General features: G+C 37.8%; 1 long non-coding RNA gene across 1 annotated transcript in view; it reads right to left on the reverse strand.

The window, feature by feature from the left end:
* Positions 1–16,999, reverse strand: part of LOC106504458 — a 660,129-nt gene that overhangs the window by 608,026 nt on the left and 35,104 nt on the right. Inside the window, exon 2 of the long non-coding RNA XR_002345877.1 lies at positions 5,681–5,759. This is a non-coding gene — a long non-coding RNA (uncharacterized LOC106504458). The remainder of the gene's footprint in view (positions 1–5,680; positions 5,760–16,999) is intronic.

Here is a 16,999-nt window from a genome sequence, read left to right on the forward strand (position 1 = left end):
CCCTCCTGCACTAATGATGTGAATGTAAATTGGCACAACCACTATGGAAAACAGTATGAAGGTACCTCAGAAAACTATACATAGAACTACCATATGACCCAGCAATCCCACTCTTGGGTATATATCCAGACAAAACTTTCCTTGAAAAAGAGACATGCACCTGCATGTTCACTGCAGCACTATTTACGAAAACCAAGACATGGAAACAACCTAAATGTCCCTCAACAGAAGATTTTAATACTAAAATTTTGCAATACAGAAATAGTTACAGAAACACATTATTTCATACAAAGGCAAAATAAATAGAAGGATTTGGAAATTAACTCTTTATAACTACTGATATATTTCTACAGCATATGAACACATATTCTTTTAATATGAATTTTGAAATTATAATAATTAGAATGGTGTCAGCTTGGTCTAGGAATCAATAACCAGAATGATGTGCCACTGAAGAAAAACAAGTATTTTTAGAAATGATGTTTGTGATAAAGCATACTTTTCAAAGGCACTAGTAAAGATTTGGTTAAATAACTGACATACCTGCATAGCTAGTGTTGTGCAGATAATCACAGGCCTCATCTGAAAAACTAAGACAAGCCACTTATTTATGTAAAAAATAAAAATCACATATTTTAGTAAATGGTGAGTACTGATTTGGTGATTTTCAAACCTGCCATTGCCTTCTTAGTGAAGAATCCCTACTCACAACACTAAAATAAACCTTACATATTCTTCACGAAATGTAGTCTCTCCTTCCTTGTAAAGGAAAAAAGTAAACCTCTTTAAACTTCTTCTAAAAGTTAGACCCTGAGTCAGAGGTCTGAGGTGAAGTTGCATCTCTGCATACCAACTTTGGAACTTTGGGTAAACAATATAACCTTTGAACCTCTGCTTCTCTACTTTAAAAAATAGGGGGAATAAATGCTGGTAAAAATAGGCTGTCTCATTTAATTTCATGGCAACACTATGTAGACATGCTTTGAAAATTATAAAGCACCTAAATAGGTAAATGATATTAGAATGATTATTTCTTAATAGGATAAGCTTTCATAGAACTCTTAGGAGAGAAAGAATATTTCCAGGACTTGGAAATATATATATGTATTATACATACCCTACAATTCCTGATAGAAGTATATTGCACTTTCTCATAGATCTATTTTAGAAATAACATATTTCAAGAATGAATTACTATACTGCTAAAAAGTAGTTGAACTCGACCGTAATAAAAAAAATTAATAATGGGGAAAAGATCCATACAGACACTTCACCAAAGAAGATGTACTGGTGGCAAATAATCATATGACAAGATTCTCACCACCATATGCCATTAGAGAACTGCAAATTAAAATGAGATATTAATACACATCTACTATTAGAATGGTAAAAATCTAAAACACAATACCAAATGCTGGCAAGATGTTGAATAACAGAAATTTTCATTCACTGCTGATGAGAATGTAAAATAGCTACTTTTGAAGCCAAATTAGTAGTCTCTTACAATACTACACTTAGTCTCACCATATGATCCAGCTACTGTGCTTCTTAGTATTTACTGAAGAGTTGAAAATTTGAAATTTGTGTCCACACAAATACCTACTTGTGAATCTCTACACCTTTTTTTTATTCTTTTTTTTTTTAATGTATATTACTAAGTGAAAGAAGTGAACCAAAAAGTCTATATATAGCATGATTCCAAGTATATGATACTCTAAAAAAGGCAAAACTATAGGGAGAGAAAAAGAATCAATAGTTGCCAGGGCCTAGGAGGGAGAGGAAGAGAGATGAATGGGAAGAGCACAGAGAATTTTTGGGACAATGAAACTATTCTGGGAGAGCAGCCAAGATGGTGGAGTATAAAGACCTTTACCTCACCTTCTCTCACAAGCACCCCCAAATCACAACTATCTGAAGAAGAACAATCCAAGAAAAATACTGAAACATACCAGAAAAGATCTTCTACAACTAAGGACATAACAAGGGAACTACAATGAGATGATTAGGAGGGGTGGATCTGTAATATAATCAAATCCTATACCCCCACGTGGGTGATCCACAAACTGAAGAATAAATATATTGCAGAAGTTCTCCACAAAGACTAAGAGTTCTGATCTCACTTCAGGCTCCCCAGACTGAGGGTCCTGTACTGGCAATACATGCCCCAGAGCATTTTGCATTGAAGGACAGTGGGGCTTAATTTTGAGAGCCCCAGAGAACTAAGGGAAATAGAGATTTCTTAAAGGGTGTACATGAAATCTCACATACACTTGTGACCCAGGGAAAAAGGAGTAATTTGATAAGATCCTGGGCCAAACCTACATGCTGGTCTTGGAGAGTTCCCCAGAGAGGTGGGAGTTGCCTACGTTCACCATGGGGATATAGACAACATTGGCAGGCATACTGGGAGACATCCTATACTGTGAACACTGCTGCTGACAGCTGTCATTCTGGCTCATCAGCACCAAGCTTGGTCCTACTCAGCAGCCTGTAGGCACCAGTAATGGGATACCATAGGCCAAACAATAAATTAGGCAGAGACAAAGCCCTATCCATCAGCAGACAGGCTGCCTAAAGACTCCTGAGCAAAACAGCATGCCCCTAGATACAGCTTGCCAACCAGAGGGTCAAGAACCAGCTCCCCACCAGGAGTAGGCACTGGCCCTTCCTTCCAGGAAGCCTGCACTAGTCTCTAGACCAGCGTCATCCACCAGAGGACAGACAAAAGATGTAAGAAAATTACAATCCTGAAACACAGAGCAGACTCTACCCTGGAACCAGCTAGGCCTTAGCCCTGTATACTAGCAGACCAACTCAAGTTTTTGGATACCCTGGACCTCATATTCAACTGAATCAGGAAGCAGTCCCCCACCAAAATGAACTGAAACAAGCTCTGGGATCCCTGGGTCCTTCAGCCAGACTAAGGAACTGGCTCTGCCTTCTAGAGTCTGGCAGTAACCTCAGGACTTGGTTTACCTTCGAGTAGTTGGGCAACAGCCCCAGAGACTTTGGACCCATAATCCACCTATCAGTGAGCCAGCACAAGATTTGGGGCCCTCTAGAGTTCTGAAACCAGCTGCCTCAAGACCAAGCCCCACTAAAGAGTAGCCAGCAGTATCTGCACAAGGAAGATCCTGGCAACCAACTAGGCTAGGGACCAACAAAGCTTGCCAGAACTCCCACATAGTCAGCCTGCCATGAGAGAAGGAAAACACAGCCCTTTTAGGGGGAACCCAAAGAGTATATAGCTTGGGTGTTAACAGTAGAATACACTGCTGAGACATATAGGATATCTCCTAGAGGGCCATTTCTACAGGCTGAGAAATATAAATAATCTACCATATACATAAAAATACAAAGAGTAACTCAGGAAAAAACAAAACAAAAAAAAAATGGTAGAGGAACATGTTCTAGACAAAGAAACAAATATAACACCAGAAGAGGAAATAAGTGAAATGAGCAAGGGAATCTATCCAAGAAAGAGTTCCGAGGAATGACTGTAAAGATGACCAAAGAACTTGGGAGAAGAATGGATGAAAAAGTGAGAGGTTGGAAGTTTTTAAAAGAGATAGAAAATATAAAGAATGACCAAAGATGAAGACTGTAATAAGGAAAATGAAAAATATACTAAAAGGAATTAATAGCAGACTAAATGATACAGAAGAATGGATCAGTGAGCTGGAAGACAGAGGAGCAAAAAATCACTGCTGTAGAACAAAAAAAAGAGATAAAAAAATGAAAACAGTTTAAGAGGCCACTGAGGCAACATCAGGAACACTAATATTTAATTTATAGGGGTCCCAGAAGAGCAATGAGAGAGAAAGGAACTGAAAATATATTTGAAGACAAATATAATTATTATTACTATTATTACCTGAAAAATTCCCTAGCCTAGAAATGGAAAGAGTCACTTAAATTCAGGAAGTGTAGAAAGTCCCAAACAGAACGAACTCAAAGATGAACACACCAATACACACTGTAATTAAAAATGACAAAAATTAATGGTAAAGTGAGACTATTAAAAGTAGCAAGAGAAAACCAACAAATAACATACAAGGGAACAATCATAAGGCTATCAGCTGTCTTTCAGCAAAAACTCTGCAGGCCCGAAGGAAATGACACAACATCATTTTAAATATATTGTGTCACTTCCTTCAGTTCAGCAGAGTTTCTGCTGAAAAGACAGGTGTTAGCCCTATGATTGTTACCTGGTATGTTATTTGTTGATTTTCTCTTTCCACAGAAAAGAAAATTGTGGACATGGAGAACAGACTTGTGGTTGCCAAGGGGAGGGAGTGGGATGGATAGGGAATTGGGGTTAACAGATGCAAACTATTGCCTTTGGAATGGATTAGCAATGAGATCCACTGGGAACTACTAGATCAAGCCACTTATGATGGAGCATGATAACGCAAGAAAAAAGAATGTGTACATGGATATGTAACTGGGTCACCATGCTGTAGAGTAAAAAACTGACAGAACACTGTAAACCAGCTATAATGGAAAAAATAAAAATCATTATAAAATAAAAAATAAATAAATAATAAAAATAAAACGATGAAGGGGAAAACCTACAACCAAGAAGACTCTACACAGCATGGTTGTCATTCAGATATGATGGAGAAGTCAAAAGCTTTACAGAAAAGGAAAAGTTAAGAGTTAGCACGAACAAACTAAGCTTTATAAGAAATGTTAACTGAACTTCTCTAGATGGAAAAAATGAAACAAGAAAATTATGTAATGAAAAATCTCACAGGTAAAAGCAAACATAAAGTAAAGGTAGGAAATCATGCTCACAAAAATGTAGGAGGAAGGAGGTTAAAGGACAAAGATAGTAAAATTAACTATAACCACAATAAGCACATGAGATACACGAAACAATTAGATGTAAGATATGATATTAAAAACAGTAATTGTGGAGTTCCCATGGTGGTGCAGTGGAAAGAAATATGACTAGGAACATGAGGCTATGGATTCAATCCCTGGCCTTGCCTAGTGGGTTAAGGATCCGGAATTGCCATGAGCTATGATGTAGGTCACAGACGTGGCTTGATCTGGCTTGCTCTGGCTCTGGCATAGGCCGGCAGCTATAGCTCCGATTAGACCCTAGCTTGGGAACCTCCATATGCTGCATGTGCGGCCCTAAAAAGGAAAAAATACAAAAAAAAAAAACAAAAACCAACAGTAATTATGAGGAGAACAAAGTACAAATGCAGGGTTTTTTTAATGTATTTGAAATTAAGACATCAGAAACTTAAAATAATAACATATATATGTATATGCTGATTTATCAAAACAGCATGGTGACTGCAAATCAAAAATTTATAATATATATACACAAAAAGAAAAAGGAATCCAAATATAATACTAACAATAACTATTAAATCACAAGAGAAGAGAGCTAAGAAGAAGGCAAAAAAAAAAGACTTACAAAAACAAATACAAAACAATTAAAAAAATGACAATACATATTAGTAATTACCTTCAATGTAAATGGACTAAATGCTCCAACTAAAAGACACACAGTGGCTGAATGGATACACAAACAAAAGCCATATATATTCTGCCTACCAGAAGACTCATTTGAGATCAAGAAACACACAAGACTGAAAATAAGTGGATAGAAAAAGATATGCCATGCAAATGGAAATCAAAATAAAGATTGAGTGGCAATACTTACAGTAGGAGAAAAAGGACTTTAAAGACTGCTACAGGGGATTAAGATGGTGGAATAGAAGGACTGGAGCTCGACTTCTCTCCTAAAAACAACAAAATTCACAATTAAAGACGGAGCACTCTTCACCCAAATGGACTGGAAACCTTAAAAAAGATACCCTACTCCAGAAGAAAAAGGGGAGGACACATCAAGAGGTAGGAGGGGTGATTTTACAATATAAACAACCCCATACCTCCTGTGTGGGAAGCCCCACAGACTGGAAACTAAATGGTTCAGAGATTCACCTACAGGAGTGAGAGTTCTGACCCCCGCATCAAAGCCTCACCTGCGGGGATCTGGCATGGGGAGAAAGAGCCCCTGGAGCATCTGGCATTGAAGGCCAGTGGGGCTTGTGCACAGGAGCTCAACAGGACTGGGGGAAATGGAGACCCCATTCTTAAAAGGCGCACACAGACTTTCACATGCACTGGGACCCAGGGCAAAGCAAAGTCTCCATGGGAATCTGGGTCAAACCTGACTGCAGATTTGACATCCTGGGAAAACAGGGGTGAATGCGGCTTGTTGTGAGGGAAGGACATTGAAAGCAAAGCTCTCCGGAATATTCAGAAGCAGTGCCTTTCTCTGGAGGTGGCCATTTTGGGAAAATCTGGTCCCACCCATCAGCCAGCTGCTGAGAAACCCCAGAGCAAACAATAACCCAGGTGGGATCACAGCCCGGCCCCTCAGTAAACAGGCTACCTAAAGACCCCTCAGGCACACAGCTGCCTCTAATCCCATCCAGAAACTAGGCACCACCTGCCAGAGGGATTAGAATCAGCTCCACCTACCAGGGGGCAAGCATCAACCCCTCCCATCAGGAAGCCTACAGCAAAACCCCCATAACAAATTCAGCCACAGGGGGCAGACATCAGAAATAACAGAGGCTACAACTCTATTATGTGTAAAAAGGTCACCACACCAAAAACATATAAAAATGAAAAGACAGAGAACTACAACTCAGATGAGGGAGAAAGGAAAAACCCTAGAAAATCAGCTAAGCAAGGAGGAGATTCTTAGCCTCCAGGAAAAAGACTTTAGACTGTTGATGCTAAAGATGATGCAAGACATTGGAAATAAACTGGAGGCAAACATGGATAACTTACAGGAAACAGTGAGCAAAGAGATACAAGATATAGAACTTAAACAAGAAGAGATGCAAAATACAATAACGGAAATAAAAAATTCACTACAAGCAGCCAACAGCAGAATACAGGAGGCAGAAGAACAAATAAGCGAGATGGAGGACAGATTAGTGGAAATTACGGATGCAGAAGAGAAAAGAGAAAAAAGATTGAAAAGAAATGAAGAGAGTCTCAGAACTCTGGGACAATGTTAAACGCACCAACATCCGCATTATAGGGGTACCAGAGGAAGAAGAGAGAGAGAAGGAGACGGAAAAAATATTCAAAGAGATAATAGCCAAAAACTTCCCTAACATGGGGAAGGAATCACTCACTCAAATCCAGAAAGCATAATGAGTACCATACAAAATAAACCCAAGGAGGAACACCCCGAGACACATACTAATCAAACTGACCAAAATTAAACACAAAGAGAAAATCTTGAAAGCAGCTAGGGAAAAGAAACAAATAACATGCAAGTGAACCCCAATAAAGTTATCAGCAGATTTTTCAACAGAAACTCTGCAGGCCAGAAGGGAGTGGCATGATATACTTAACGGGATGAAAGGCAAAAACCTCCAACCAAGATTACTCTATCCAGCAAGGCTCTCGTTCAGATTTGAAGGAGAAATCAAAATCTTCACAGATAAGCAAAAGTTGAGAGAATTCAGCAACACTAAACCAGCCTTACAACAAATACTAAAGGAACTTCTATAGGCAGAAAAGAACAAGAGAAGAAGGAAAGAAAAAGAGCAACAAAAACAAATCCAAAGCAATTAATACAATGGCAATAAGAACATACATATGAATAATTACCTTAAGTGTTAATGGACTAAAGACCCCAACCAAAAGACAGACTGGCTGAATGGATACAAAAGCAAGACCCATATATATGCTGTCTTCAAGAGATCCACTTCACTTCTAGGGACACATACAAATTGAAAATCAGAGGATGGAAGGAAGTATTTTGCGCAAACGGGGATCAAAAGAAAGCTGGCATAGCAATACTCATATCAGACAAAACAGACTTTAAAATGAAGAATATTTTAAGGGACAAAGAAGGACATTACATAATGATCAAAGGATCAATCCAAGAAGAAAATATAACAATTTTAAATATCTACGCACCACAATATATAAGGCAACTGCTAACAACCTTAAAAGGAGAAATCAACAATAACACAATCATAGTGGGGGACTTTAACACCCCACTTACAACAATGGACATATAAACCAGACAGAAAATCAATAAGGAAACACAGACCCTGAATGAAGCATTAAACCAGGTGGACCTAATAGATATTTATAGGACATTTCATCCAAAAGCAACAGAATACACATTCTTCTCAAGTGCACATGGAACATTCTCTAAGATTGATCATATCCTGGGCTACAAATCCAACCTTGGTAACTTTAAGAAAATTGAAATCACATCAAGCCTCTGTTCCCACCACAATGCTATATGACTGGAAATCAACAAGAAGAAAAAAACTGCAAAAAACACAAACACGTGGAGCCTAAACAACATGCTACTAAACAACCAATGGATCACTGAAGAAATCAAAGAGGAAACTAAAAAATACCTAGCAGCAAATGACAACGAAGATACGACACTCCAAAACCTATGGGATGCAGCAAAAGCCATACTAACAGGAAAGTTTATAGCAATACAAGCCCACCTCAGGAAACAAGAAAAAGCTCAAATAAACAAGCCAACTTTACATCTAAAGCAGCTTGAGAGAGAAGAACAGACAAGACCTAAAGTTAGTAGAAGGAAAGAAATCATAATGATCAGAGCAGAAATCAATGAAATAGAAACAAAGAAAACCATAGAAAAGATCAATGAAACGAAAAGCTGGTTCTTTGAAAAGATCAACAAAATTGATAAACCCCTAGCCAGACATATCAAGCAAAAAATAGAGAGGACTCAAATCAATAAAATTAGAAATGAAAAAGAAGTAACGACAGACATCACAGAAATACAAAGAATCATAAGAGACTACTATATGCAACTATATGCCAATAAAATGGAAAACCTAGAAGAAATGGACAAATTCTTAGAAAAGTACAATCTTCCAAGACTAAACCAAGATGAAATAGAAAAGAAGAACTGAAATTGAAACTGTGATTAAAAAGCTTCCAACAAACAAAAGTCCAGGACCAGATGGCTTCACAGGCGAATTCTATCAAACATTTAGTGAAGAGCTAACACCTATCCTTCTGAAACTATTTCAAAATTTGCAGAGGAAGGGATACTCCCAAACTCATTTGATGAGGCCACCATCACCCTGATGCCAAAACCAGACAAAGATACCACAAAAAAATAAAACTACAGGCCAATTTCACTGTTGAATATAGATGCAAAAATCCTCAACAAAATACTAGCAAATCGCATCCAACAATACATTAAAAGGACTGCACATGGTGATCAAGTGGGATTTATCCAGGGATGCAAGGGTTCTTCAATATCTGCAAATCCATCAGTGTGATACACCACATTAACAAACTGAACAATAAAAACCATATGATCCTCTCAATAGATGCGGAAAAAGCCTTTAACAAAATCCAACACCCATTTCTGATAAAAACCCTTCAGATAGTGGGCATAGCGGGAACCTACCTCAACATGATAAAGGCCATATACGACAAACCCACAGCAAACATCATTCTCAATGGTGAAAAGCTGAAAGAATTCCTGCTGTGATCAGGAACAAGACAAGGATGTCCATTCTCGCCACTACTCTTCAACGTAGTTTTGGAAGTCCTAGCCACAACAATCAGAGAAGTAAAAGAGATAAAAGGAATCCAAATTGGAAAGGAAGAAGTAAAACTATCACTATTTGCAGACGACATGATACTATACCTAGAGAATCCTAAAGACTCTACCAGAAAACTGTTAGAGCTCATCCACAAATTTGGCAAAGTCACAGGATACAAAATTAATACACAGAAATCGACAGCATTTCTATACACAAACAATGAAAGGTCAGAAAGAGAAATCAGGGAAGCAATCCCGTTTACCATCGCATCCAAAAGAATCAAATACCTAGGAGTAAACCTCCCTAAAGAGACAAAAGACCTGTATTCTGAAAACTATAAGCCACTGATGAAAGAAATCAAAGATGACACAAATAGATGGAAAGATGTACCATGCTTGTGGATTGGAAGAGTTAATATCATCAAAATGACTATACTACCTAAGGCAATCTACAGATTCAATGCAATCCTATCAAATGACCAAGGACATTTTTCACAGAACTTGAACAAAATATTTTAAAGTTTGTTTGGAAGCACAAAAGACCCAGAATAGCCAAAGATACATGGAAAAAGAAAAAGGGAGCTGGAGGAATCAGCCTCCCTGACTTCAGACTATACTACAAAGCAACAATCTTCAAAACCATACACTACTGGCACAAAGACAGACATATAGATCAGTGGAACAGGATAGAAAGCCCAGAATTCAACCCACGCACCTACAGCCAACTCATCTATGACAAAGGAGGCAAGGATATACAATGGAGAAAGGACAGCTTGTTGAATAAGTGGTGCTGGGAAAACTGGACAGCCACATGTCAAAGAATGAAATTAGAACACTCCCTAACACCATACACAAAAATAAACTCCAAATGGATGAAAGACCTACATATAAGACCAGACACTATCAAATTCTTAGAGGCCAAACACTCTCTGACATAAATGACAGCAACATCTTCTCAGATCCACCTCTTAGAGTATTGACAATAAAAATAAAAATAAACAAATGGGACCTAATCAAACTGAAAAGTTTCTGCACAGCAAAGGAAACCTAAACAACATGAAAAGAAAACCCACAGAAGGGGAGAAAATCTTTGCAAGTGAATCAACTGACAAGGGATTAATCTCCAAGATTTATAAACACCTTCTGCACCTCCACACCAAAAAAAACCAAACAACCCCATCAAAATTGGGCAGAAGATCTAAACAGACAATTCTCCAAAGAAGACATACAGATGGCCAAAAAACACATGAGAAGATGTTCAACATCACTCATGGTTTGAGAAATGCAAATCAAAACCACTCTGAGGTACCACCTTACACCAGCCAGAATGGCCATCATCCAAAAGTCTACAAACAAGTGCTAGAGAGGGTGTGGAGAAAAAGGAACCCTAGTACACTGAGGGTGGGATTGTAAATTGGTGCAACCACTGTGGAAAATAGTATGGAGATTCCTCAGAAAACTAAAAATGAAACTACCCTTTGATCCAGCAATCCCACTCCTGGGCATCTATCCAGAGAAAACCACAACTCACAAAGACATATATACTCCAGTGTTCATTGCAGCACTATTTACAATAGCCAAAACATGGAAACAACCTAAATGTCCATTGACAGAGGAGTGGATCCAGAAGATGTGGTACACATACACAATGGAATATCACTCAGCCATTAAAAAGAATGAAATACAGGCATTTTTAGCAACATGGATGGACCTAGAAATCATCATGCTAAGTGAAGTCAGTCAGACAATGAGACAGCAACACCAAATGCTTTCACTGACATGTGGAATCTGAAAAATGGACAGACTGAACTTCTTTGCAGAACAGATGCTGACTCACAGACATTGAAAAACTTATGGTCTCTGGAGGAGACAGTTTGGGGAGTGGAGCAATGTGCTTGGGCTGTGGGATGGAAATCCTGTGAAATCAGATTGTTATGATCATTATACAACTACAGATGTGATAAATTCATTTGAGTAATTTAAAAAAAAAGCAAAAATAAATAATTAATTTTTTTTTTGGCTTTTTGGCTTTTTGCCATTTCTAGGGCCGCTCCTGCGGCATATGGAGATTCCCAGGCTAGGGGTCTAATTGGAGCTGTAGCCACCGACCTACGCCAGAGCCACAGCAACTCGGAATCCGAGCCACGTCTGCAACCTACACCACAGCTCACAGCAACGCCGGATCGTTAACCCACTGAACAAGGGCAGGGACCGAACCCGCAACCTCATGGTTCCTAGTCAGATTTGTTAACCACTGCGCCACAACGGGAACTCCAATAATTAATTTTTAAAAACGACTGCTACAAAAGACAAAGAAGAGCACTACATAATGAACAAGGGATTCATCCAAGAAGAAATGTAAATATATATGCATCCACTAAGTAGGAGCACCTTAATATATAACTCAAATATTAACAGGCATAAAAGGAGAAAACAACAGTAAAAAAAAAAAAAAAAAAAAAAAAAAGCAGTAGAGGACTTTAATGCCCCAGTTACATCAAAGGACAGATCATCCAGACAGTAATTCAAAAAGGAAACATAATAATACCTAATTAACACATTATACCAAATGGACTTAAATTATATTTATAGAGCATTTCATCTAAAAGCAGCAGAATATATATTCTCTTCAAGTGCACATGGGACATTCTCCAAGATACATCAAATGCTAGGCCACAAAACAAGTCTCAGTAAATTTAAGAAAACTGACATAATATCAAGCATCTCTTCTGAACACAACACTATGAGACCAGAAATCAAATACATGCGGGAAAAAACTTCAAAAAAACAGAAATACGTGGTAGCAAAACAACATTCTACTAAACAACTTATCATCAAAGAAGAAATTAAAGGGGCCCTCAAAAATACCTAAAGATAAATGAAAGCAATAATTCAATAATCCAAAACCTATGGGGTGCAGCAAAGCAATTCTAAGAAGAAAGTGTACAGTAACACAACTTTATACATCAGGAAACAAGAAAAATTTCAAATAAACAACCTAAACTTACACCTAAAGCAGTAAGAGAAAGAAGAACAAAGAAAATGTTCTGTGCTGTGGCTTAGCAGTAACGAACCTGACTAGGATCTATGAGCATGCAGGTTTGATCTATGGCTCCATTCAATGGGTTAAGGATCCAGCACCATCATGAGCTCTGGTGTAGGTTGCAGATGTGGCTCAGATCTGACATTGCTGTGACTATGGCATAGGCCAGAAGCTGCAGCTCTGATTCAACCCCTAGCCTGGGAACTTCCATATGCTGCAGGTGTGACCCTAAAAAAGCCAGATAGATAGAGAGAGAGAGAGATGAAAGAAAGAGAGAAAGAAAGAGAGAAAGAGAAAAAGAAAGAAAGAAAGAAAGAAAGAAAGAAAGAAAGAAAGAAAGAAAGAAAGAAAGAAAGAAAGAATTATACACCATGATCCATGATCAAGTGGGATTTATTCCAAGGATGCAAGGATTCTTCAATATCCACCAATCAATCAATGTGGTAAACCACATTAATAAATTGAAAATAAAGTTCACTGAAAATAAAGATCATACAATCATCTCATCTATTGCAGAAAAAGATTTTGGCAAAATTCAGCATCTGTTTATGATAAAAAGTCTTCAGGAAGCACTCACAGATAAAACATACTTCAACATAACAAAGGCTATATATGACAAACCCACAGCTAACACCTAATCGATGATGTAAAGCTGAAAGCATTTCCTCCAAGATCAAGCACAAGACAAGGATGCCCACTCTCACCACTTTTATTCGACATAGTTTTGGAAGTGCCAGCAATGACAATCAGAGAAGAAAACGAGGTAAGGGACCCAAATTAAAAAGGAAGAAATTAAACTCTCACTGTTTGCAGATGTTATGATACTCTACAAAGAAAATCCTAAGGACACCATAAGAAAACTACCACTGATGATCAGTGAATTCCGTAAAGCTGCAGGATACAAAATTAATATTCAGAAATCTGTTACATTTCTATACACTAACAATGAAACATCAGAAAGATAAATGAAAGAAACAATCCCATTTACCACTGCATCATAAAGAATAAAATACTTAGGAATAAACCTAGGTACCTTAAATACCTAATAATAAGCCTATAAGATACTGATGAAAGAATGTATAGATGACATAAACAAATGAAAAGATATACTATGTTATTAGGTTGTAAGAATAAATATTGTTAAAATGACCATACTACCCAAGGCAATCTACAGATTCAATGCAATCCCTGCCAAATTGAGAAAGGCATTTTTCAGAGAACTAGACAGAAGAACTTTAAAATTTGTATGGAAGCACAAAAGACACTGAATACCCAAAACAATCTTGAGAAAGAACAGAGCTGGAGGAATCACACTCCCTGACTTTAGGGTATACTACAAAGCTGGAGTAAAAAAAGCAGGATGGCACTAGCACAAAAACAGACAGATCAACAGAACAGAATAGACAGCTGAGTCCAGAATTAATCCAGACAATTATGATCAATTAATCTATGACAAAAGAGGCAAGAATATACAATGGAATAAAGACAGTCTCTTCAATAAGTGGTGCTGGGAAAACTGGATGGCCACAAGTAAAAGAATGAAATTCAAACATTCTCTACACCATACACAAAAATAAACACAAAATAGATTAAAGACCTGAATGTAAGACCAGATACAATAAAACTCCTAGAGGAAAATATAAGCAAAATGCTCTTTGATATAAATCACAGCAATAATTTTTGGATCTGTCTGCTAAAGAAAAGGAACCAAAAAAACAGGAAGAAACAAATGGGACCTAATATACTTTAAAAGCCTTTTTAAAGCATTATCACAATAGCCAAAATATGGAAACCCAAGTGTCCATCAACAGATGAATGAATAAAGAAGATGTGGTTTGATACACACACACACACACACACACACACACACACACACACACACACACACAAATAGAATACTACTTAGCCACAAAGAGAATGAAACTTTGCCATTTGCAGCAACATAGTTGGACTTGGAGGGCATTTTGCTAAGTGAAATAAGTCATACAAAGACAGATAATGTATGATATTACTCAGACATGGAACCTAAAAAACACAGAAAACTAGTGAATATAACAAAAAACAAGCAAATTCACAGATAAAGAGAACAAACTAGTGGTTACCAGTGGTGGGAAGACGGGGAAATACAGGGGTTGGGGAGAAGAAGGTACTAACTACTGAGTGTAAGGCTCAAAGATATATTGCACAACACAGGGAATATAGCCAATAGTTTTGAATAACTATAAATGAAAAGTAACCTTTAAAATTGTATTAAAATTTTACATACTTTTTTTTACTTAAAAAAATAAACTAGGAGTTCCATCGTGGCTCAGTGGTTAACGAATCTGACTAGGAACCATGAGATTGTGGGTTCGATCCCTGGCCTTGCTCAGTGGGTTCAGGATCCGGCATTGCTGTGAGCTGTGGTGTAGGTCGCAGACATGGCTCAGATCCCGCGTTGCTGTGGCTCTGGCATAGGCCGGCCTACAGCTCCAATTGGACCCCTAGCCTGGGAACCTCCATATGCCATGGGAGCGGCCCAAGAAAACGGTAAAAAGACAAAAAAATAATAATAATAATAAAATAAACTATTCTGTATGATACATAATACACAATACTACTATTATTCATTTGCCAAACCTATACAATGTATAATACACAAGGGGTGAACCCTAATGTAAACTATGGGCTTTGGGTGACAGTGATATATCAGTTTAGGTTCATCAGTTCTAACAAATGTATCACCCTAGGGCAGGATTTTGATAGTGAAGGAAGCTGGTTATTCATGGGGGCAGCAGGTATATAAAAAGCATCTGTACCTTCTATTCCATTTTTCTATGAACCTAAAAAGTCGTCTAAAAACAAAAATACATATTTTTTAAAAGTACTTGATTTAAGGAGTTCTCATTGAGGCTCAATAGGTTAAAAACCCACCTAGTATCCCTACGGTTTGAAATGTAGTTCAAGGGAGTTCCTGTTGTGGCTCAGTGGGTTACAAACCCTACTAGCACCCATGAGGGCGTAGGTTCAGTCCCTGGCCTTGCTCAGTGGGACTAGTATCCATGAGGGCACAGGTTCAATCCCTGGCCTCGCTCAGTGGGTTGAGGATCCAGCATTACCATGAGGTGTTGTGTAGGCTGCAGATGGAGCCCAGATCCTGCATGGCTGTGGCTGTGGTGTAGGCCGGCAGCTGTAGCTCCAATTCAACCCCTAGCCTGGAAACTTCCATATGCCACACATGTGGCCCTGAAAAGCAAAAAATAAAAAAAAATTAAAAAATTAAAAAGCACTTGATTTAAAAAGTATATATATACTTTTTAGAAAAAAAATATATGATTTCATTTGCCTGAACCTCAGAAGCACATTTAAATAATAATAATCACAATTAAGCTGCAACTGGGGTTCCTGCTCTGGCACAATGGGATCAGCACCATCTCTGGAGCACTGGGACACAAGTTTGATGGTTGGACCCCCAGCGCAGCACACTGGGTTAAGGACCCAGCATTGCCACAGCTAAGGAGTGGGTCACAAGTTCCCTGGCCTAGGAACTCTATATGCTGTGGGGTAGTCACAAAATTTAAAAAAAAAAAAAAATTAAGCTGCAACATAGGTTAGATCAGGGCTTTGAGGGAGGGTATTTTTTTTATATAACATATTTAGAATTCTAAACATATCTGACTTTTAATTATTCTTTGCAAAGTCCAGCATCACAACAAATCCTTGAATGAATATTGGAGACCACAGAAAAGGCGAACAGAAATAATTAGTTTAGTGTATTTAGATTAGTTCAATTCCTAAAACTCCATAATAATGACCCTAAAGGACTTAAATTTCGGGTACTATCAACAACATTATTTGTTTAAATTAATTTCTAAAAAGCACAGATCTTAAAATTAAGCCATTCAGTTCACTCAAGAGTTTTTTAAGTAAACACCAAAAACTTAAAGTTGGTAAAACTTAGGCACACTTCATATTAGGGAAATATTTATTTGAAAAGCATATTAGTTGGGACACTTAGAATGCCAAATGACAGAATCCCAACTCAAACTAATTTAAGGAAGATAAAAGGAGTTGGGTGATTTATACCATTTGCTAGAAAGAACAGGTGTAGGTTCTTTTTCCCTTTCCTTTGTCCTCAACCTTAATACCTTCTTTCTCCCTCTCTTTCTCTCCCACATTCTTCTGTTCTCCCTATCTTTGTTCATCTGTATTTTTTCCCCTCACTTTTTCTTACAAATGATTTGATTCTTATAAGTATTAGTGCTACTGACACTAAGCTTACAAATCCTAGGTTAGCAACACCCGAGTACAAACATTTATTTCCCAACACCTCTACATAAATCCCAATGAGTAATCTCATTGACCCAGCTTACATAACGTGC

This window comes from Sus scrofa, chromosome 7, assembly GCF_000003025.6.
Source record: "Sus scrofa isolate TJ Tabasco breed Duroc chromosome 7, Sscrofa11.1, whole genome shotgun sequence".
NCBI classification, from domain to species: domain Eukaryota; kingdom Metazoa; phylum Chordata; class Mammalia; order Artiodactyla; family Suidae; genus Sus; species Sus scrofa.